The sequence below is a fragment of the Tyto alba genome, unplaced genomic scaffold (genome assembly GCF_018691265.1).
Source record: "Tyto alba isolate M040663 unplaced genomic scaffold, T.alba_DEE_v4.0 Super-Scaffold_22, whole genome shotgun sequence".
Lineage (NCBI taxonomy): Eukaryota > Metazoa > Chordata > Aves > Strigiformes > Tytonidae > Tyto > Tyto alba.
This window is the reverse complement of record NW_024881296.1, coordinates 15,730,890-15,755,377: the sequence shown is the minus strand read 5'-3', so window position 1 is coordinate 15,755,377 and position 24,488 is coordinate 15,730,890. Positions and strand designations below refer to the sequence as shown.

The 24,488-nt window shown below is 40.9% G+C and overlaps 1 long non-coding RNA gene across 6 annotated transcripts; it reads right to left on the bottom strand.

The window, feature by feature from the left end:
* Window positions 1–80: 80 nt before the first annotated feature.
* LOC116965930 lies at window positions 81–19,646 on the bottom strand. Of its 6 annotated transcripts, none has more exons than XR_004409817.2 (10): window positions 19,561–19,646; window positions 18,673–18,908; window positions 18,470–18,528; window positions 17,225–17,447; window positions 12,479–12,589; window positions 10,904–10,970; window positions 9,395–9,532; window positions 6,089–6,162; window positions 5,595–5,698; window positions 81–435 (listed from the first exon to the last, which is right to left on the bottom strand). It is a non-coding gene; the product is annotated as an uncharacterized LOC116965930 (long non-coding RNA). The 6 variants fall into 6 exon arrangements; XR_004409818.2 differs by lacking the exon at window positions 81–435 and adding an exon at window positions 5,161–5,283; XR_004409819.2 differs by lacking the exon at window positions 5,595–5,698.
* Window positions 19,647–24,488: the final 4,842 nt, after the last annotated feature.

Here is a 24,488-nt window from a genome sequence, read left to right as displayed (position 1 = left end):
GATCCCTTGACCTCCCCAGTAAATCCACACTTGAAAGGGAAGGGATTAAAATGTCTTAAAAATCATGTGCTGGAAACTGAGAGAGCTTAATATTTTACTTATGCTGATGTCAGATGACTTTCTCAGACCCTACATCGATTATACATACTCCAGCAGGTCAAAACAGAAGCACAGGAGTGCTGGTATGTTAGGGTAAGATTGCTTGTAAAAAACTGTAGGTGTCTTGACTTGGCGCAGCTCCACCTTGCTGTCTGTGTCCAGGGACTGCTATGAAACATCTGAACTGCCTCCACAGATTATCATCATCCTTTTCTCCATTTTGACCACTTCTCCATTTTGAGAGTGTGGGAGTGCATGAGCATGTGAGCATCCCAGTGGGAGGAGGCCCCTTTCAGCTTTGCAGACCAGTGTGCTGGGCTCAGTCAGCTCTTCTTCCTGGAAATGGAATAACAGTTCATCCAATTTCCTAGATTTACTTAGCAGCATGAAAAAAAATTATAAAGAGAAAATACAAGCATAGCTGTAACCCACCTGGTGAAAGAGGAGAAATATAAAACTCTACCAAGCAGTTCAAAAGAATTAAAAAGTTCAGTGTGGTAAAAAGAGAAGAGATAATAATCAGTATGCTAGAATGAGGTGTGTTAATAATTACAAGGAAATATTTAATAAGATCCAACAAAAATAAAATCTAAAAAAGAAATTCAGACTATCTAAATCCAGAGTCTCCCAGAAAGAAAATCTTTTTGCATGTTATTAGCAAATATCTATGTGACACCAATAAAACCTTGTCTGGTATGACAATAAATATGAAGAGGAGATAGCATTACTTGAAAACATCAGCAATCTGCCTCTGTTGAGTCTTCCAGTAATGCAGTTATAACTTCTGTGACTAACATGAATAAGCGAAGATTTTTACAGCCACCCTGTCTTCGCAAAACACAACTGCAGTGAAATTGCCTTCTTACTCCAGAGAGACACAAAATTTAACTTGTAGCCACCTGAGAGCTGCTTGCAGAGCCACATTTGTACTGGGAAAAAAAAAAAAAAAACAAAAACAAAAACAAAAAAAGCAAACCAGGCTTATATTTTTGTTTCATGTCCTTTAAATTATTTTGAAATTATATCCACAGGAGCTTGGAAATGTCATTTACTACTTTATGTTACTTAATATAGATATATATATAATTATTATATTGCAATTATTATATAATTACAAATGAGTGGTAATTACAAATGAGAGGAACCCCTCTACTGACATCCAATGAGCCTGAAACCAGCAGCTGCTTCCTCCCCGAACTGGAGGCAGATTCAAATCTCAGCTGCCCTAAACATATTTCCAAGGTAGCATCAACTGCTCCAAAGCCTTATGAGCAATTCATAGCACCCGTTGGTCCCTTCCACGGTGTACGATGTATACATCAGATTGTGGGCTGTTATGGCTCAGAGGCAATTCTGCCATTCGTAGTCACCTTGAATAGCATCTCACAGAGTGAGCAGTCTCCCTGCAGCAAAGCAACCACCTGTAGGCTCTGGAGCAGTGTTTGGAAAAACCCGGCATGATTTCATGATGGTGGGTGGGCTGAGCGCTCAGCCACTGTGGGTGCTAACCAGAACATGCAGAGGAGCATATTTTATTGTTCGAAGTCCGGTTGCAAAGTTTGAACTAGGAAAGTCTGTGGGCTGAGGCTGCATGAGGCTGTGTTGTGAAAAAGGATCATGCAGTGTGCCAACAGCTTTAGGAGACAAAACACAAAAGGGGTTCTATTTTATGCTGCTAATGTTAAAATTTATGCTTTAAAAGCTGTTTTGTTCAATTAGTCTCACTTCCTATTTCTACTGGGGTCAAAAATATTTTCAATACAAGAGTAGTCTTCCAAACAAAAATGTTATTTATCCCTCTGATGCTCTATTTATAAGGTATTTTTATTTTTGGACAAGGCACTATAATATATAACATGCCAGACACAGCACATGTATCTCAGTAATGCTGCAGGACAACAGGCTTCTGAATTCTTCAAAGCAACCTAAAGCTCATTTTTAGGATGCTAAATATTTTTCCTGTTTGGAAACTCAGTATGTTTTGCTGTCTGTGCAAGGGAGATGGGGGAATGGAAATGGCTTAATTAGCCACATTTTTGACAAATAACCTTTGTCAACTGTGGGGAAAAACAAAGCAAAACAAAACAAAACAAAACCCACAAATAGAAAAAAAACAACACTAAAATCTAACACTATTGTAAAGTGTATATTTAGCAAAAATAAAGTAATTGTATCTCTCTCTGACAACTGTCCACTTTCAATTAGTCATCCTCAAAAGACACACAGGAGTGGTTTATCTGAAAAATCTTTTGAAGAACCTCTCTACTGTCCTCCCACATGAGAAGGCTTGGCCCACACTGCTATGAAAGCGCATTGCAGAGCAGCCTGTACTTGTGAGGGAATTGTGGAGTATTACTTTAGTTTCTTTGTATACTAACATCATTGCCTATGATATTCTTTTCTTTACCTAAAGACACATACATCTCACCTTCACAAGAAATAAGATTACAGCAGGGCCTTACACATCATTTTATTAAAACAAGAAACCCTCTTAACTGAGCAAGATGGAGCCCCATTTGGGTGGCACCTGAATGTCTGAAGGTTTGTGAAGTGACTCCTGCAGATTGTAGGAAGCTGGAAAGAGTGCTTTAGGGCCAGCCACAGCCATCTCTGGAAGAAGGGCAGTGTCAGCTCTGGAGACCTGGGCTGTGTGAACACCAAAGGGCTCCAGCTCTATTGCTTCCCCTGCTGCCTGGTGACGAGTGGGCAAGAGCACCCTTTATGTACAGAAAAACACGATGGATCTGATACGTTGACTGCTGTGAGGACACAAAGCATGAAGAGCCTCTTTGTGCACAGTACCCTGCTCTACAGCAGTGCCCAGCTTTGGCTCCCTTCTACTTTGTGCTCTTCCAATGCACAGTAGCTATGAAAAAATGTGGAGGATCCTGCAGGAGGTAAATACTTATCACTGCTGCTAGTCTGAGTTCTGAAAGCAGGCAGGAGTCTTTGTTTTCAACCTGAGGGAGATGCAGCTCTGTTATAGCAAAGAATTACAGGAAGACCCTTCCAGCTACAAAACTGTTAAAACTCCATAGGACTGCCAACTGGGTTTGGTTTTTTTTTTTTTTGAGGTCTAAATTTCCAGTTTTGTTCTCAGACCATCACTATAATCCTATGTAACGGAATCTGTTCATGTCTCTTGGTATCTTGCTGTGTTTCATTTGCAGCTGTATGGCACGCATAGCAATTAGCTGCTGATGTACTTTTATGTGGTCTCTAGTCTTTAGCATGCTTTATTGTACTTCACATTCTCCATATGCCAGAGAAAGTTGGTCAAAGTCCTAATCTCCTTACACAGAAAATAACTTTGAGCTGTGAAGCCTGACACTGGTATTAAAATGTTTGATGGATTTTCTGTGTGCTGACACTTGTGTGTGAGTGTGTGTGCATGTGTGTGCACCTGTGGGAGGAGAAGGGAAGGAAAACATTCTTTCAAATCCACCAGAGTAATTCAGGAGAGCATACTTGTTAGTGTATTTGGAAAATATACTAAAATGGATTGAAGAAATAAATTTGGTTTGTATCTGCAAGTTGCAAACAGTTATCTTTTTCTGAAGGTAAATTTTCCCAGTAAGCATGGCATGCATATTCTTCCACAGCAATGTAAGCAAACATCATCAGAGCCCTAGCCTTGTGTTAATTTTTGTGATATATTCTTGTGCCTTGTAAACAACTATTTATTGCCATGTTTATGTGAAGAATGTGGGAACAGGAGACTGTGACTGATTAAAAATTTAAAAATCAGGAAAAAGGCTAGAATCTTAATAATGAAGAATATGGTCAACGGGATGACTTTCATGGATAAGGTTTTAGAGCAAAATATAATGTTTGAACAGACATGCTCACTTATTTGAATGAACTCCTGATCCCACCAAAACAAGTAGCAAAACTAATTTCTTAATGTATCATGTGAAAAAAAAAAAAAAGTATTTCTGGACAGCTTCTTTGTATTAAGACAATAAATGTTTTTTTAAAAAGGGTTTCAGTAAACACATTACTTTTTGGCAAAATTAAAACCTCCTGCTTATAACACAAACTGAAAAAATATATAGTTTTGCTGGAACCCTAGATTTTCTGTGTATGTGATAGAGATAAATGTAATGGAAGTGAGGCAATCTCAATAAAAAGGAATCAAAAAGATATTTTACATCAAGCACCCTTTCCATTGTCTCCCTTGACAATGATTTCACAGTATCTCTACTTTCTGCCAACATATGGGTTCCTTCTCTTGAGGAACTTCAGCATCCAGAAAGGCTGAGATTTCAGTGTTGCATTTGCCACAACAAACCATCTACTTCATGACCTATGCATGTTTCTAACAAAGCAGGAAGAAGATGAGGCCACAGAGGTGACTCTCTGGGTTCCTTATGAACAAGGTATTGAACGGAGGTGCCACAGCCAGAGGAATTCCTCCCTGGCAGTCTCTGGGAGAGCAGCCCATCATTTTCACAGTTTGAGAGGCATTCCCATGCCGTTCTCACCTCTCCATGTAGATGCCGTACAAGCATTTCTGGATTTAAGTCTCACAACATCTCTGCAAAAGGAAGATGACTCTGCCATCTTCGCATTATAAAGGATAAACTAAAACACAGAATGGGATGTAGGTAGAATTTATTTGGTTAAAGGTAGCTATCCATAAAATAGATGCCCACTACAAATGGTCACCCTGAGGTGGCCAGTTCTCTTTGGGGGATATTTATCTTATCCTAAGATAGGAATAAAGTCTAATGCACTGTACTCTTGATGTGTCCATTTCTCTTCATTTCTAGCTTCTGGAGGGAAAAAGAAATGACCATCTCAGATATACAGTATAGTCATCTGTGGTGAGGCAACATCTTTTTTACCCTACATGCCAAACTTATAGAAAGTTTGCACCCCAAGTGAGACACGCATCCAGGTCTCCCAAGACCTGGACACAAGCTATCCAAAAACCAATCTTCAACCAGCACCTCTTGGCACAGGCATGAACAGGCCTATGTGTGTGCAGTGTGATGTGTTAGGAAAAAGGACAATGATGAGAAGAGGGGGAAGGGAAGGATGCTATTTCATCAGTATTACTTCCCTCAGAGGCTCGTGGAAGCCTTTGTCCAGGGGAAATGGGTATCTCCTCTTTCAGCCTCACACACAGCAGAATTCAATGTGGGCAACCTGGAAGCCAGGGTGAGTTTCCAGTAACATTTCCTGCAAAGCAAGAGGAGAGCCTTGAAAGCCTCCTGGCTGCTATTGCAGAAGCTTTGTTTCAAAAACAGCCAAAGAAAATCAGGGAGCTAATATTTAAAGGCCTTTGGGCCTCCCTCCTGTCTCTGGAGCTCTTTTAACAAAATGGGTGGAGAGTCTGTGGCAGGGAGTTTGTGCTGGGCACAGCCCTGCTATCCCTAGCAGCAGGCCAGGCAGGAGGCGTGTGCCTGGGCTGGTCCACCCATGTGTTAAACCAGGCAATAGCCAGGCACTGTTTCCCACAGATTATCCATGTACCCAAAGTCCTTTCTCACCTCTAAATTGGTCTCCTAGGACTCAGCTGAACTGTTTGTTAGCAGGAGATTGCAGCGCTACTCCCTCCACCCACAGTGTCCGATTCCAGCGGTCCCCAGGTGCCCTCGGGAACATGAACATCAAAGTAAGAACTGAGAGGAGAGACTGAGTTTTAGGAGCTGGATGTTTTATTATTTTGTGTCTGTAAGACAGGCTCTTTGTCATACTCAAGCAAGGGAGCCACAAGAGGTTCCTTAGTTATATGTCAGGATCACAAGCTGCAAGCACTAAAATGAAACCCCCAGCTCTGCCTTTGTCACTAGCCCCCATCCTTCTTTCTTCTGATATTTTTTATTTCGATTACCAGTAATTTTATCATTTCAGTCACTTTACCTTGTTTCCCCACTCTTTTTCTTCCTGCCTTCTCTGTTGCCAGAAGAACATGCAATTTTGCAGATGGAGAAAACAAATTTTCAATAGCAGACAACAGCAGGAAAATCCTGCATGTACTCACCTCTCCCCTTCCCAACTAAGCAGAGCTGACAGGAAGCATGAATCATCCCACATCTCCTCATGACCATGTCAAACCTACATGGATTTGAGGCACAGTGCAAAGTTTGTGTCACGTTCTCATGATATCCCCTTGGCAAGTCAATGGGCAAGGAAGCAGAAGGCAGTTAGACCAGTTTGGTCCTCATCTCATATTCAGAGTGACGGACCATAACTCTTAGGAGTGACCAACCTTGCCCTGTCTGGGGTCCCAGTAATGTCCCTCACTCCCACTTGGCAGCAATATGAGGCTTGAGGAGGCACCAAGGGCCACCTCTGAACCTCAAATCTCTCCAGGCACTCTAATCCCTTCTGTTTCTGCAGTATTTTCTTGCCATCATATCTTTCTGCACTGTTTTTTTTCTCTACCCTTCTTGTTTCTCTCCTCATCCACCCTTCTAGCACCCTCTTCCCAGTAAAATGCCACACAAGGAGGCAGAGCAGCCTAGCACTGGCCTTTCAATATATTTAAACACTAGCAATTCACTGAGCTGGAAAATTGTAAATCTGCAATTTTATTGAAAAAGGTGGTCACCCTGTTCTTTGGAGCCATGTTCAGAGACGGCAGGATAATTAATGGACCCTTATGCAACACAGAGTCAAAGAATGGAAAATTTAAAAAAAAACTGGTAAGTTGATTTTTTTAATTTCTAAGAAACAGACTTTCCATATCTAGTTTTTCTTATCGTTACAAGAAAAGAAAAGCTGTTAAAACCATCCTGTGCAGATGAAAACATTGTCACACAACCTTTTTTTCCTCTGAACTAACATGGAGGAAGACAGCAACTGGCACTGAGGGATTAGTAATATCTGCTAACAGTGTGTATGCAGTGCCTACCCTGCACCATGTCTAGACACCTTCCTAGCATTTCATGTAACAGCGTTTCAAACTAGAACAGAGACAGAGCAGAGCTGTCAGCACAGCTCATTTTAGTTATAAAGTGCATCCTTACCTGATGTGCTGCTTGGAAAGTTAAGCAAGACACACAACCCAAGTAAAAAAGCTTTCAAGTGGGCAATACAAAAGGGGAGGTAAAGGCCACCAAAGTTGAAAATAAAGGTGAAAGGTTTCAAAGGTAGGACAGGAGTGTCTCACATAGAAGGGGGAGTATAAATGGAATGAAACAGAGCTTGTCATCATCGTTTTTATGAGATGTGGGTGGACTGGTGTAACTGTACTGAATTATGGATAGTGTTGTGAATTATGTGTGCAGAGAGCTACTAGACAGATGACATAACCCCATTCTGTAGGAAAAAAAGGCCACAGAGCTGTACAATCTAGCCATAAAAATACAGAAGAGGTGCTGAGAGAAGCATCACCAGCTTCTTTAGGGAAGCCCTTTTGAATTAAGGACATGGTATGAACTTAGAGTGGATTACCTCCTCCAGAATAACAAAATGTGCATGTCTCATTTTTTGGAATACAAATGCTTTCTCCAAATTAGTGAAGCCACTTTAGCAGGAACATGTCTTCCAGAAAAAGTTGTTAAACAGCTAAGCCCTGTGAGAAAAGTAGTACTCTGCAAAGAGGATGGGGAATATGGCAGCTGCACAGCAAGCTCTTGGTTGCTGATGGTCACTTGCCTTTGTTTTACAATTAACATTTCCTAACAGCTAAATGAAATGGTTGGCTGGGGCCTGAGCCTTCAGCGCTCTTGGGAGGATCTCTGCCAAGTAAAGATAACTGAAATGCCAGGTTAAAAACAGACTTCTTCTACCCTTTCTGTTTTCCTTATTCTGCCAGCTCTGTCATTCAGTCTCTTTAACACATCCATCATTCAGGAGCTGAGTCATGTGCCTAGTCCCTCATTACACAGCAAGCCCTGAAAACATCAGGCATAGCTGAAAGGGCGTAAGCTAGTGATATCTGTCAAGAGTAACTATTAATTCAACCCCATGATATTTAAAAATAAAGTAGAAGAGCATATAAATTTGTTTTCCTATTTATGTTAAGCTGCATCATTTATGAGTATAGCCTGTGTACTAAAAGAAGAGCATCTGCTGTGAGTTTGGGAAAAGAATTATTATTGCCCGTTAACATCTTTACATAAATATTTGGGAATTATATGTATATTAATGTTGCATTTTGTAAAGGATTCTCACTCCTGTTTTCCCCACAGCCTATTCAGTTTCTTATTTTCTGTGCTCTCAGCAGTTGCACATAGTTACAGCAAATCAGGCCTGATGAACCACAGGCACTTTCACACTTGTTTCCATAGCCGGGTGCAGCACTCGGTGAGAGGAGCCATTCAGGCATATGGCCTGTAATAAGCTGAGCTCCAGCGAGTTGGAACCTCCTGCTTCAACAGTTATTTGACCATTTGTTTTCTTGCTACAGCTCTTTGATTATTTCCCTCCCTTTGACAGAATGATGAAAGCAGCCATAGGGTTTCTGTGCCACCCCCACCAAATGTTGCCCATATTCCAGTAATTGGGTAGAAAACAAGGGAGATGGGCAGGGATAAGATGCCCACTGACTCTCGAAGTCCTGAGGATTGAAAGACATGTATTCTGCTGAAAGAGACACTAATGTATGTGCAGTTAAAACTTCCCAAACCAACTATGGTGTCTTGTGGTGACCCTTCAGCTGAGGTTGTCCATGCAGCAACTGGTAGTCTCAGTTTTCTCTCTTGCACTGAAACTGGGATAATTATTCTTTACAGTATATCTCCTCAGTAATTATTACAGTGTTTTGTTTAGAGGCACATCAGCTGAAGAGTATTTGAATACTTTAATCCATCTCAGTGAAAAATATCACTTAAAACAAACAGGCGACTCCCTAGTGCAATGCCAGAATTGGAAATAAGGTTGAAAACCTTCAGATAAATGAGTGAACAAACACATAGCTTTGTGCAATGTAAACATCCAAGGAAGAAACGGGCAAGAAGAAAAAACTTCATCCCTGGCCTAAAGAATGACAAGTCATACCATTTCTGAGAAGGATTCAAGGGGATTTTCAGCAAACTAGTCCTTGTTTCCCTCCTCTCAAGCCTATATATTGAGCACACAAGCTGATCAAACATTTATTGTTACTGAAGATACAGGACAACAGCTAGGTTGCCTTCTGAGCCCCAGGATAGCACAGAGAGAGCTCTACATTTGTCCTAATTGGAACCAACTGAAAAGTTTTACATCAAACTGTTTTGCAACAGAGAGTGAATCTTTCAGTGGCAGTGAATTTTTCATGAAATGGTTCTGCTTTCCACAGAACATTTCAATTTTTCATATAAAACCTGAGCCAGCAAGCCACGAAACTAGATGAAATACTTACATTCTGAAGGGCCATCACAGCACTCGGAAGGTCTCAAGTGTCTCCCCTTCCCAGTCTTTGTTGGGGACTTTGCCCCTCAGCCAAACTACATTTCCCAGCAACACTCTGGCCAGGCAGCACTGGTGCACACCTTCCCACCTACATGAGAGAAGCATACTATTCATTATGGAAGATGCAATGAAATCAAGAAGTCACCACTTTATTTGTTGGGACATTCAATACTCTACCACCTGACTCAGTCATTATTGAAGGGATATGGAGGAAGAAAGCATGAGTAAAGGTCAACGTGGAAGAGAAATAGACATGGATCCCTTCAGCCTACTCAACTGCAGCAGCTATTTTGTGTAGGAAATGAAGCAGTGCTAGAAGGCCCTCCAAAAATGAACAGGACACTTGCTGAAGTATGAAAAACCACTTAAGCAGAAAAAGTGACCACTCCGTCTTGCTTAGTGACAGCCATAGTATGTGTCAACCAGCTTCCATATAGAGATCAGCTCAGCAACCAGTCTGAAAGTCAAGATGCAAGAAAAGTGAATATGTTGAGTGATGGAGAATTTAAACCCAAGCAGCACAAAGAGGATCACAAAAAAGTACAGAGAAGATTCAAGAAAACAGTCTTTGACATCCTCAAGCAGAAAGTGCACACCAACAAGAAAAGTAGCTTAAAGTCAGTTGGTGACTGTACTTACTTTCCAGAGAGGATTTCTTTTGATTTTTCCAGTCAGAGTCTCAGCTGGTGTAACTTAGATAGCTGATTTCAATAATACCCATGTCAATTTACCTGTTGAGCCTCTTACCCTTAGAGAACTGGTATATTAGCTAAGGTGCAAAATACATGCTTTGGCTATGCTTAAATTTCTGTTCAAGCAGAAAATACCGTGAGCTGGTGGCTTCAAAACTGACAATGCTTCCTCCCAGATATTAAAAAAAACAGAGGTAAAAAGTCGCTTTCACTCCTGAGATTAAAAAAAATCTGGCATCTAGTTTTGAAAAGAAAAGGGAATCTTCTGAAGCAAGGTGAAGAGTAGAGATGTTAATGTAGGGAAGCTCTTAAACATATCTGCAAAGATGATCAGAAATAAACATGCAAAAGAAACTCGACACATTTCTCAAAAGGAGAAGTTGTGAATGATTGGATATGTTTGAAACTTGGTGAGATGATTTTCAGAACTGTAAGATCAAGAGACTCTTGATCAAGGGAATCTAGGAGAGGCAGAAAGAGAAGCAGGGGTGAAGGAATATAAACTCAGAGCAAAAAATCTTTCTTGCTGTGTTTCAGGTCCTTTTTCTTTCTGGTTAGAGCTGTGGTGGGGAGGAAAGAATATGTGAGGACCTATCTTTTAAAGCTGGGCTACATTGACTGAGCCTCAGAAAAAGGTTTGATTTGGGCTCTGTTTGAGGAACAAACTCCAATCAGTTCTCATCTGAGTGGTCCTCATTTACTCATCCTTCTGTACAAGGGAAAATAATTGGTGAACTGATCAGATAAGGAAATGCCAAACTAGGTACCTGATTATAGCAGAAAGCTGATCGATGGGAAGAATCAGCTTCTTGATTCTTGGAGTCACATAGAAAACTAGAGAAAGATAAAGAAAATTATCAGGTGCTGATGAGAAATTTACTGGATTGTTTTCACTGTGCCAAGTGGTGCCCCATGTTCAGCAGTGCTTCCAGTGCTGCTCCAAAAAAAGCCTGGGATATGGTCTCCCCCGAGCTTAACATCAGTGGGCAAGCGTGTATGTGGATAACATGGGAGACTCAGTCATTGATAGAAGCTCGGCGATCATACACAGAGTAGCACAGTTAGAAATCCACGACTACCCTGCCTTTACCCATTCCTGTTCCCTCAGTACTGGTAATGCAGAAACTAGCTGTGATAGCAGAGAAGTGCCTAGCATGGCAGGAAGGGCAGGCACCATCCATCCCCATGTGCTACTGATATATTTTGCAAGGCTGATGCCATACGTCAGTGCAGGCTGCCTGGCTGCCAGCTGTCAGCTCTGTCCCGATGCTAGGGCTCACTGGATCAGCTGCTGCAGCTGCTGCAGACACTGCTGGGCCCATCTTTCATCAGCTGAACTTAAAAAATACGAGTTGGTGTTGATGCAGGTACCAACTTTTCTTTCTCCAAGATGCGGATGCTGGCAACCGTTTTAATATTCCATGCTGAATATTCTTCTGTGTGCGTGTGTGTACTCTGTTATTTGCAATATCCGCTTAGAAGCATTAAAGCAAAATGCCTTTGTCAGCTTTGTCTTTTTCTATTTGACAACTGCTGATGTCATTTTACTTTTGTTTGTGAAGCTCAGCCTGCTTTGCTGCTGAGTCACAGAAGAAGACAACAGATAATAAATATAGCCCATCATCAACCCAGAAATCTGTGGACCACTAGAATGACAATCAGAAGGGGAGTCTTTTTTAACCAGCAGTAGCAGAACAGAAGGATCCTGTTTCCTCTGAACATTTCCCTGTCACTCACAAGCTTTGACTGATGTGGGCTGCATCTTCCAAAACAGAAATGTGAATATCAAGTGAGTAGCAGAGGCTGCCCTATCTATGAGAATAGGAGCAGAGGAAACACAGAATTCCCCATACAGGCCACTTAAAGCAGCTGTCTGCTGCTAGAAATTATAAAATACAAAACAGGAAACTGAAACACAGAAAGACAACTGAACTGTTCACATCCATTTTCTGATTTTCAGAGGATTTATCCTTCATCCAGCAGTCCTCAGTCTTTCAGCTGGCTTGACTGAGTCATGACATACCCAAACCACTGTCCACATTTTTAAGTTTTAGGGAAATTCTACTATTGCTAAGACCAGCACATTTTAGATTCATTGGAGGATGGTGGTATCACAGGAAACAGCTGTGTATCCACATGGTGCTAGAGTCATTGCTACTTGATTCTCTGTGACTGAGAGGGCAGGTCCACATAACATGTAATGATACAAATCTGAGAAAATTGGCAGGCTATAGAATCCAATGATGCACACCACCATCTTGCAACCGTAGAATCAGATGAAGTGATAACTACAATGGGAACTTTGAGATAATGAATGAAAAATACTGAAAGTAGGACCCTACCGCTGTGTTATGGTGGAGATCACATGGTTGTCCAGCTGGTAACTTGAGAGATGGAGTGAAACAACAAGATGTATCTCTTTGTCCATATGAATGAAAGGCTTTCTGGGACCTCTAGAAGGAGAGAACAATTATGACTAATCCATGGACTTGGAGGTATCAGCCTTATTCAAGACAGCATATAGACCTTCCGTTGTTCTTCCCCAACACAGTCCAAAATATTTTCATCAGCTGTAACAGCTTAAAACCAGCCACCACAGAGTCCTGACTGTTTTCTTGGGAGAAGCAGTGTTTCTGAAGTACTGTGGGGAATTGCAAGAAGGATTGTGTCATGCATCTAAAAAAGACTGGTCACAACAGGGCAACTGCTGGATCAAAGTACAAGATAGGCTAGGTACCCTGGCATTAAACACTCGCTAAAAACAAAAGTCTCTTCATGGGTGTTTTGCCTTGAAAACTTTGTTTCTTATGGCCAGGTTTATTTTGCTATAAAGGATTCACTCAAGCAGGCAGCAGGGTAATGCACAGACTACCTTCAGGGCACAAAGAGCAAGGAAGTATTATTTCCAAAACTGTGATTGGCAAATCACAGTGGTTGAAGGTTGCAGTGCTAATGTAGACCCTCCTACATGCACAGCTAGAAATGTAGTGTGCTTGAGGGGCTTCCACCGCCTTTTCTCAGCTTTCTCCTTTCCCCTGTTTAGAAAGTTGCATTACGTATAATACAGTGCTTCTATTTCCAAAGTCCAGTCCCTCCAGGAAGCCCAGAAAGTCATTCTATTGTTCCCCATTTTATTTGCATCCACACTAATTAATCAGGCAGTAATTAAAAGGACTTTGAATATTTATTAAAACTACATCAAAGGTGCAGCTCTGTTTTCCCTTCTTGTATGACCTGCAAGGAAATAGAAAAAAAACCCAGATAATTCCATTCAAATTCGTGTTATTTAGTCCCATAACATTCATCTGAATATTTTTTCTAAGGGGTTATAGTCTGGGTTTTTTGTTGTTCTTGCCATGGCTAATTTAGTTCTCTGCATGTATTTCAAGCATTTTGCTAAGGAGACACATTGTTTGTAATGACACTGATGGTGAAGGAACATCAGCCCCTCTCTGAGGTCTTACTGGCTGAGGCAAAGGCTCCCAGATTCACAGTCTCCTTGTCAGGCCAAAAGGTACACTATAGCTCATTTATTTGAGAGACAAATGCTAGCAGGATTGAAATCTGCAAGTTTGCCTGCTCAACGTGAGTAGCAAGGAGACGCTGATCCCCTGCCAAGCAAGGAAGTTGAAGCGATGAGAACATTAGCCTGCTAAGCCACAGAGCTAGACTTGATTGCAGACTTAACAAGGATAAAACATATTTTATTCGCTGCAAAGTGATAGCTTCAAATAGATATTCAAAATATATGTCTGAAATAATTTCTCCTACTCACACTCTAAAAAAGATGTCATTGCCTCGGTGCTAGTGGAGCATACTACGTTACTTACTTACCCTTTTCATGGGTTTGACATTAATGCAACAATAAGCACAGGATTGATGGCCGATTTATTTATTTATTTATTTAGGACAATTCCATGCATTGAATAGAAAATCATTAACGTCAGCTGGCCTTAAGGCTTTCTATTTATCCTTCCTTAAATAATGTACACTTTTTTTTTAAAAAAAAAAAAAAAAAAAAGAAAGAGTGCTTTTGCTCTTCAGTGTGAGCTATGATTTTCCTTTGTTGTGGGTTATGGCAGTAAATCTAAACAGATGCCCTTCTGACCTCAAAAGGGAACTAAAATGACAGCAATTGAAAGTTTCTCTGATTTCAGGTGCATCATTGACCTCAGTCCAACTTGTCTGGGACTTGATATTTTGCTCACTTAATTCAGTGGTTAAAACCCTTTAACTTTTATGGCACAGAACCAGAGATTTAGCAGAAACACTTATCACCATCTGTCTTCACCTTCGACAGTGCCTGATGTTGTGGTATTTTACAAAACACAAGGTGTTTTATTTCCCTCCTACCCCAACCACACATAAATAACAGAGCATTTTGGCTGTTCCAGCATGTCCATGGTGTGAAAGCACTGTCCTTTTCTCATGACCATCAGCCTGGGTTGCAAGTGGGATTCATTTCATGTTACTGCAGCTTTGGAAAAAGTAAGAAGGTGGTATCTATGGTATTTGGTTTTGCACCTTTGGGAGGCAAGATTTTTATGTTTTAAGCTGTTTTACTAATAGCTGGGACTCATTAACCTCTGGAGCTGCCTTTTGTGCTCGTGGCTCATTGTACAGGAGAGATTAGTGCAGACCAGGCATCTAATTTTCTGGCAGCTGTGACTAGTGGAGGTGAATCCCACTGTAGGTAACATCCTCTGTTGTTTTTATTAGTCAGGGCTAGTTACAAGTCGCCTCAGCACAGCGTTCTTGCTCACCCTGGTTTTTGTCCTGGACCCATCACAACTAAGTCCTCACAAGAAACTTAGTTCCCAGAATTTCAAAGCCTTGTCTTCAGCTTCAGAAAACTGCACTTGTGTGTATTTCACTGTTATCCTTTTCTTATTCCTGTGTTGTGGAAAAATATGTGTCATCAGGGTTAATTCTGCACGTGGCATATTCTCTCTGCAGTTCATATTGTATTTTCATAGTTAGGCTTTGCTGCCCGCACTGAGAACTATTAAAACCATAAAGTGCTTCAAAACAAGAAGGTGTAAAAAAAAGATCTCTTCTAAGTATCTCCCTTGCTGCTGGCAACCATTACTTGCAGTTACAAAGCAGATAATTTAAACCTTGTCTAGCTGTCTCCCACATTTCTAAAGCATCTCCTTTCTGATGGAGCTTTAGCTTTAGCTGTCCTATTCTTTCACTCAGGGTATTTTCTTCACGTTACTCCTGTTAACATATCTTGTTGAGAAATCACTCAGGGCCAAGGTACCTGAAAGAGGTCTGCTGCTGTCAGTGCCTGTGTCCTAACTTATCGGCACTGGGTTACAAGAGTGGCATGAGCTTCTGTGGCACAGCACAGCCACCAGCAGCCACCAGCAGCCGTAGGCTTCCCCATCTCTGGCCTGTCAGCCAAGGACTGCAGCATATATTTTTTGAAGCTGGTATTAGCAACTAGCAGGTGGTATGTTCCCTGAACGGACACCGAGGTTTGTAGTTTCATTCTGGTATATTATGTGCTTGTTAAATAATTTGGTGCAGATGTCACAGTGGATAACTAGAAGATGAGATGGATGTTGAGACCAAACTATCTGAAATGGCACCCACCCCTCTGCACAGGGCTGAGCTGCTCTGTCTGCATTGCAGTCCTTGGTCCTCTCTTTGTCTGGACCAGGGAATCTGAACCTACTGCAGGATTTTGTGGCTCCTTCTCTGATCTGACCCAATTGTTTTGTTTTGGTTTGGTTTGGTTTGGTTTGGTTTTTAAAAAAAAAGAGGCAACAAAAGGATGGCAAGTACTCAGGTCTTGTCATGCCATTCAGGGAGGGAGGAATCAGGCTACAGTGCAAGAATGGGGTATTTGGGTGAAAAGTTATCTGTCCTATAGTGTAGACATCATTGTTAGGAGCAAATACACAGTCCGTTAACAAGTTAGTCTTGCAACATCTTATAGTCTAAAACTTTTGAGTTTCTGATACTTGTTATGTGATGCAAATCCAGAATGATTCTGTTGACCTCAATTCTTGGGGTCACTGTCAGATGCTAATTTTAAATACAATTGTAGATTTTTGACAATTTAGTGATAATTCCTATGCTGGCAGAACTGGTGGGTTTACACAGAGTAATGTAAATTATTTTGGTTTTGCACTGCCAATGAATGATGTACAGCAAACCTTAATTGTTATTCTAATCAGATTGCAGTATATTTGATGTATAAATCCAGTCCTCCATTTACACCACAGTGTACATCATTGCTACAATTGTCCTCATGTATGTGCATATTTATATTTATAAATATGTATGCATTCAAACTATATATACATGTCTATTTATAGATACACACAAAAACTCTTTTATACACACATGTATATATAAAAATATATACACGTGAGCGTATGTATATAAAAATCTGTGAGGTCTTATGACCTACAAAAAGGAATTACAAATTGGATAGAGGATAAATGCAGTTTTATTTTTTTGTCTTTTTTCTAGAATGGGTTACACATCCTGTGAATGGAGCTAAAGTAAAGCATAATTTGCAGCACAGGATGGAAATGGTTTTGATGTTTATGAATCACTACTGTCAAATTTGTACAAGTAAAATACAGTACATTGGATATATATACACAGCAGCGCCCTTCATGTTTAAAACATTCTAGAGAGTTTAACAAGTGATAACCTAAGATAAAGCTACTGTTGGGTCAAAGAATGAATTAAACAAGTGTTGCCTTTAGTCTTGACATGAAAGCATTTACAGAGCCAATGTTTTAAATCTCTGCTGGCAGCATATTCAGTGGTGGAAAACAAAAGAGCACTTGAGATGCACAGGCTCTTTCAGCTATGGATTTATAATGATATTCCTGTAGAGCATTTGTAAAACACAAAACCTGACTTGGGCCGTAAGGGAAGCAATATCTCACCTGAATATGTAGGGCCTGGAGATTAGATGAGCACCTGGAATACCTCTGAGAGTTAATGAAAGCTTGAGAATAGATCACCTTCTGGGGCCTGACAACAATAACAGCTGACTTGGTGATCCTTCCCTCCCCCTCATTGCTTTCTTAAATTCATACAACTCCAAGTTTTTTCTTACTTACATTCTGCAGGTACACTTCACGATTATGCAACTGCCAGACTGAAAGCTTCTAAGTCGGTGTCACTGGCACAACGGCTACAGATACAGTTTGTCCAAGAAAGAAACTACTTTCCTTCTGTCCTGAGTGAATCAGCATGAAGCAAGGTAGAGGGGAGTTCACCCTCTGTGGCTGGTCACTGAATTTGTCTCAGCAGTTTGTTGTGTTCCTTTCATGATGTGGACACCTGTCAGACAAGAGTCAGAGCATCGATAAGATCTGTGTGGATGCTCCTTCCCATACAGCATTGAAAATCTGATGGATAGTTATGATTTGCAGTTGTTCCTCAACTGATCCCAACTCAGTCCAACTCTCTGGTGTGGACCATATTTCATCATAGTCTTGGTCTATTATGGTGTATTGGAGTGAATCATTTGTCCCTTCTTTAACCCCAAAATGTGCTTGTAAATAAATTGCATTCAGTTTTGAAAACCTGTGGCTCATTTTTAAAAAGTCTCCAGGAAAACCAAGAGGCAAACAACAAAGATAAAACTCTGCGAAATTTAGAAGTAGCCAAGACTCAGGTCCCACACAGAAGCCTTTCATTATTATGACTTTTTCACATAAAGTGCAGTAGACAGAGCCATAGCCTAAATTGTCCTTGACCCAAATTTTATTTTGTCGTCATGTCCTGCAGTTTTGAAACAATGTGTTTCAGGAGAATTCCAATAGAGTGAAAGTGCCTGAAATTGGAAGAAAGTGGATTTTAAGTGCTTAACTCCAGAATTGCTATCCAAAGCTCCCTTTCTGCTCACACTTCATTAGTGTTGTATATTTTGTTTTCCTTTCCGTAAGCTCTAGAAATGCCCAGAATTCTGTTTTCCTGACTACATAAAATCACCCTCTGTCTGATCATTTCCAATCTAATAAGAGTCTAAAAACTATGCAGACAAATACTTGTCAGAAAGTACCCCTCAGCTACAGGGACAGGATCAGGCACCACACAAAAGGGACAAGGACCTGCGTTTCCTACAAGAGCCTGCTGGTTGGGAAGCAGCAGGCACGGGGTCTGTGCCCTCTGCAGCCTGCCAGGCTTCAAGTACATGTCTCCACAGTGCGGAAGGGGTCCTAACTTTGGCAAGGCAGGCTAGCCTAAGCAGAGGCTTTCTCCACTGGGCTTACTGCATCTGCACAGGAAAAAGAATACACAGACTGTGGGATGAGAGACAAATGAAATGCAAGGAGGTCTCAAGCAATTAGGGCACTCACCTGCACTCATGGAGATGTCAGGAGTTCAGACCCTCGCACACTGACAACATACTTGCTACCTTTGAACAGAAAAATTGAACTTCGCAAATCCATTCCCTTGTGTAGTCCCTCTTTATATCCCCAGATCTATGTAAGGTGCAGTAGCACCTTTACTCAATGCACAGTTTCATTTTACATTTGTAAATGGCTTTTAAGGAGCTTACCAGAAGCGCAGATGCTTTCCAAGGGCCTGGCAGCTGATTGTGCTACCTTGTTAGCACTGTCCGGCGAAGGGGCTGCACCGCACACCTCACGCCAAGAGCTCTCCTCTTGGCTCCGTGGGAGCACAGCCCTCGCCCCACAGTCACCGTGCTGAACGTCTCTGTGAAATCTGCTTAAAAGACTGCTGCTAATATGTACTAGAGGTTAATTCCAGAAGTCGGGAAAGCTGATGTGCTGTCTGAAAACAAATACAATATATGTTTGTACAGGAAGTTGTAAACAAGGAGGCATGCTGGGTAGGTAGCCTCAAGCTAGCAGAAATTTTTAAAAATCCTGAGACTTGTCTTTACATTATTTATAGGCTGGAGAAGATTCATTGTTTGTGAAACAACAGGCAGACCTTGTGCTACATCTATTGACACAGTGAAACCTTTTTGGATTGAAATTTGCTTTGATATCCTGTAGAGATTTCCTCCTAAAGTCTGAGTTTCTTAAATATGCTGCACTCAAGCTCACCCCTTCTCTCACATGCAAGCTCTTTCACTGTGCCTCCTACATTGCATACAACACTTCACAGTGAACCAAACCCCATGTGGCGGGAGAGAATTATCAAGGGTGTATGGTATCTTTAAAGAGCAAATTAGTAAAACATTGATTCTTATTAACTCAAATAAAAGCAAATTTCATGAAGGCGTTAGCAAAGAGTGAAATAACTGTTATGTACACAAAGTTGGAGTGTTCTCTACAGAACCCAGCATGAGAGAAAGATGCTACTCTTATAATATTATCAGAGAGCAGGGAACAAAGCAAGAAAGAGTACTAAAAGACTAATTCTTCCCCCAGGAAAACAAGACAAAACACTGTGTCCTAGGAGAATAGTCTATACTCACTGCTGTCCTTTATCCTTCATGGTAATGCAAGAGCAGATAGCAGAGGCTCAGTGGGCCAAATTCCATTGCATGTAACTCCTCCGAAGTCCAAGATAGTACAGCAGAGATTAACACAGCCTCTATCAGACTCAAAACCAGGTTTGCATTTTAGTTATTGTTATTTATTGAACTGCAGTAGCCCCTAGAGGCTCTCAGTAGGACTGCTGTCCCTTTGTGCTCCGAGAGCTAACAGGAAAGGACAATGATAGGACACTTGAGCACTCACTTTGATTTCACTGCTGTCTGGCACAAGCTCAGAAGTCTTCTTCTCTACTTCCTTTCCAGAGATTAAATTCATGTCCCCTTTATGTACGTATCACTGGGTGAGATCCTCTAATAGAAGACACACAAAGTCGGTTGAATTACTACTACACACAGCTTGCTGTTGCCTGCACCAACTAATCCTCACCTGTTGCAAGCAATAATTCATTTACCAGAGAGAAATAATGTCCCTGCCATGTCATAGGTGGGCCTCACAGCAGAGATCTTCTATTAGCCAGTCCCAAGAGCTCCAGAGGAAAAAAAAAAAACAAACCAAAACAACAGAAAAAAGTCAAAGTTAGCAGTACAGCTGTCAGAAAAGCACTGGGATAGTCAAACAGGAGCTTCAGTCATTCCCCCTGGGCTGGAAAGAATGATGTCTTGTCATGTGGAGCTGTTAAGAGAAAAGTAATTAAAAGCTAAGGAAAAAAAAAAATAAAAGGAGACCCGTAGGATTATCCCCTCTAAAACAGAAGCTTTAAAATGCTAAAGAATGCTTTTTCTTTATTTGGGGAAAACTCTCCTTTTTTTTTTTTTTTTTTTTTTTTTTTTTTGTTTGTTTGTTTTTTATTTTTTTTCCCTAGCCTAAGTCTTCAAGCTATAACATTGCCAGAGAAAGTGGCTTCACTACTAAATAAGCTTTATACAATATGAAGATATCACTACAATACTGCAGGGACAGGCAAAGGATTGAAGTAGAAGTAGAAGTAGATATGACAGTAATGCTGGACCCTTGCTCATTAAAGTAGGAAAAGAGCCTCTGATGCAGCTGGCACTGGCTAATAAGCAGTTTAGCTTGCTCAGCACACAGTTGAGTCCTAAATCCACCTTGTGCACCACTGTAAGTGGTCTGAATATGGCTCTTCCATCCATGGTATCCTGGAGCATTTTGTGTAAGTAACATTTTCTTTTTGTACTAGGTTTCTTTTGAGTATCCTAGATTGTTTTGCAAACTTTATAAAGCTCATTAAGGTCTTGCAAAATCAGTAAATATATTTTAAATTAATGGCAATACAATCACAGAAGACATCCTTGCTTCTATCACTGAGATTCATCCTGGAGATGGATGTGCCATAGTATGTTTGAAATCCACAGGTTTGACATTCCAGAGCAATACTGCTCAACCAGTTGGGAAAGGATGTGCACAACAAAATCACAGGTATCAAAAGGACAACAAAGAAGGCTCTTGTTTTCAGAAGATAATCTTCACAACTAAAAATACCTGTAACTACATGTCTTTGGATTTTTCTGAAACAATCATGGGATTTTTACAAGCATCTTAATTTTCTCCATAATCCAAAACCTGAGCCTTTCATCACATAGATGTGTCCTGATCCAAAGGGATTAAGGCTTCCTAGTCACCTGCCAACATCAATTCTGCAGTTTTTCCTCAGTGACTTCTTCTATTGAATGCCTTTGCCTATCAATACCTGCTGAGGCTGGATGGAGCTCATGCCTTGAGATATTCTGTTATGGCAATTTAGCACCAATTCCTCTACTGGCTGCTACATGAGATCCTCAGAGGGACATGCGGAAGGTACCTCTTTGTATCTGTTTTTCTTCAGTAGCAAGCCAAGACTGGTTTCTGCTCCTCAAAGATAAGTAGTGAAAGGAGAGGATGTGACAAACAGGAATGGGAAGGAAGAATCATCCAAGCACATCCATGGGAAGGTCCTCATTAATGAGGAGAAAATATGAAGAAAAGGACGTGAAGAATACAGTCTGACTGAGAAGTGTTTGTTAGTGCATCACTGACACAGGCCCGATATTGACAACTAAGAGATTAAGGAGACAGGACGTAAATCAGTCATAACCACTTTTTCTGTAGCTTTCTTTTTCTTTCAGTTAAAGAAACTCAAATGAACCCACTGTTTGACAATTTAGCTCTCTAGTAGAGTCTGTGTCCTGCTTTGGGTAGACAGGGATACTGAGGGTCCCCTGAGGACTCCTTCCCAGGTACCTGCATAGCTGTTAGCACCAAATTCAGCCCAGCAGTGAGGGGGAGGCAGGAGCCCCCATCCTGTCTGCTGGGGGCCCAGACCATCCTCTTAGACATGGAAGGGAACATACACACCGCCTGGCAAGGATGTTCTTTTCATATGTGTTGCACAAAGCCCACTGCATGCTCAGTGACCAGATTTCATACCTTGAACTACTGGGTTCAGCCAGGCATTTGTTCTTGCTGAGAATATGATTATTCAGCTTTTCTTCAGGTCTGACCTAAAGACTAACTACACAAAGGTAGGAGCTCAAGGCAGGAAAAGCTCATAGGTTTCACTTATATATGAACTGGAACAGAATATAAAAAAGGATAGAAGGGAAGCTGTACAAATAATCATTTCTAACATCAGTGTGTGCAATGGGTGGTATTAATAACATGCCTAATATTTCTGTTAACTCAGAAAAAATACTATTACTAATGACAGTGCTATATTGTTATGTAGATGAAGCTTCAGGCCAAAAAGATGAGTGGTGCAGTTCATACATTTTTTGTGGAACAAACAAATCAGCATTCCTTTTTGATGCCTCTACAGGGCTGACCTTTTTTTTTTCATCCTTTATATCCAGGATGATTTGGGCTACCCTTCTGCCTGGTATGAGCAATATAAGTTTAGTAACAGCAGTCAAAATGTACTTAGGGATGTAGGGACAACATTAGGATCCAGACTCTCTGGATCCTTCCTCATGTACTTCCCACAGGAGGAAATCTGGCTTGACATAGTTTTTGCATGTAAACTGAGTAAAAACTAAATATTACAGTTCCACTCCCACCACTACCCTAGTGCCTCCACTGGGTTTCATAAATATAGTTCTTTCAAAGAGATGCTGTCAATGGGAGCAGAAACCATTTTCTTCAGTGTGTGCTTAAAACTAACCAAAATAAATATCCCTAGCAGCTGATGAGCACTTGGGATCTGCACACTTTCCAGCTCAGGGTGAATTCACAGGGCTCCAAAACTGTGCCAGAATTGATTTGGTGTGCCACTGAAACTTGAAGTTGAGAGCAGTATGCAGTATGTATTCATAAATATGTCTTTTCCTTGGGAGTTTAAATTTTCCTTCAGCTCAGGCTGTGTAGCTATTTTGCGCAATGCAATTAGCAGAATTTGTTGCTGCAATAGGAGTTTGCAGTAGTGGTTCAATCAGGACATGTGAGCCACAATCGAATCTAATTCATTTTTTCCTAACTGTATGGACTCCTTAATGCTAGTGTGAGTAAAGTAATGTAAAAATCATTTTTTTTGTCACGAAAGTAAAAGCTCTGCCTATGAATATGTACACAAAGCACCCTTGTTGTAAGAGCAGCATCCATTTTACATTGTCACTTCTAGAAAAGAATTTGACTTCCCAGAATGAGAGAATGCAACACAGGACAATCATGGATTTTATTCAGGCTAACATCTCTAGTGATAAAGTAGTGAGTGTGATCCTTACAGAGAGGTTCTACCATTTTAATCACAGTGGTAGAGTGGTACAACTCTGTGTGTAGGCAAGCTATAAAATAAATTTTGAGAGTCTGTTCTGAGTTATGGCATTCCTATGTTCTCACTTTTTACTTTTTTCTCAACCTCCATGAGTAAATAAGAGATATAACCTAATGTTAACTAAGATGAAGGCAGTTTGCATGCAGTGCATGCAGAGAGGGGTTTGTATATTTTGGGAGGGTGCTCTGTAGCTCAGATCCATTCCTTCACTTCTGACTTGTAAATAGCAAAACTATTTGTTATTCAGTTTTCAAAGACAGCAAAATGTGTCAGCCTGTCACACTCTGTAAGTCGGCTGTCAATAGGAACTTCTGAAACAGCCCATCTTCCCTTCATGGCTAGCAAAAAACAACTACCAAAAACTAAACACTTGCCTTTTATGTTCTTCGGGAAACAAAAAAGCAAGAACAAAAAATTTAAACATAGTCTCTTCCATGAGGATGCCTTTATGTGCAGGCACTTACAAACTTTTGGAATATTACCTTATTATGTCTTCGTCCTCTATATCACCATTAGCTTTGTGTTCCGGATAGCGTGGTTGAATTATTGTGAATGCTATAGTTAAATTATTAATGTTGCTGTGGTTGCTAATCCAGTGCTGACTGCTTGTTACCTTGGATCGTGCGGCTGGTTACAGTTCACTGCTTTTTGTCCCCGTCTTCCCAAGATACTATCTCTAACCAATTACCAAGTCTGATGCTTTGTTGTTATTCTTGTTAGTTATTAAGCAGCTCTCTTAGCTTTTCCTTTGCCATCACAGCAACAGTGCTAATAAAAACTAGATTGGACCTAGAACATGGAACCTATATTTTTATCCATGGAACAAGCCCAGCTCAGCCTGCAACACAGTAGGCTTCCCTGCTTTGCCATGTCAGACTTTGGCTGAGATGCCGAAGTGGACTAATTAATGCTATTTCTGTTGCTGTCACCTACACCCAGGGAGGTAAACTCATACCACACAGCTGAAGTCATGCTATCAACTTTTCTTTGTTCCCATGAAGGCTCTCTGGATTTGAACCAGCAACCCACGACTGACTCTATAGCCTGCACAAATTCCTAGAGCTATCTACTGCCTTTGCCATGGATTGTTTCAGCAGTGTCCAAAATAAGTCAAAAAGCCAGTGGGCAGAGCCAGCTAGGAAA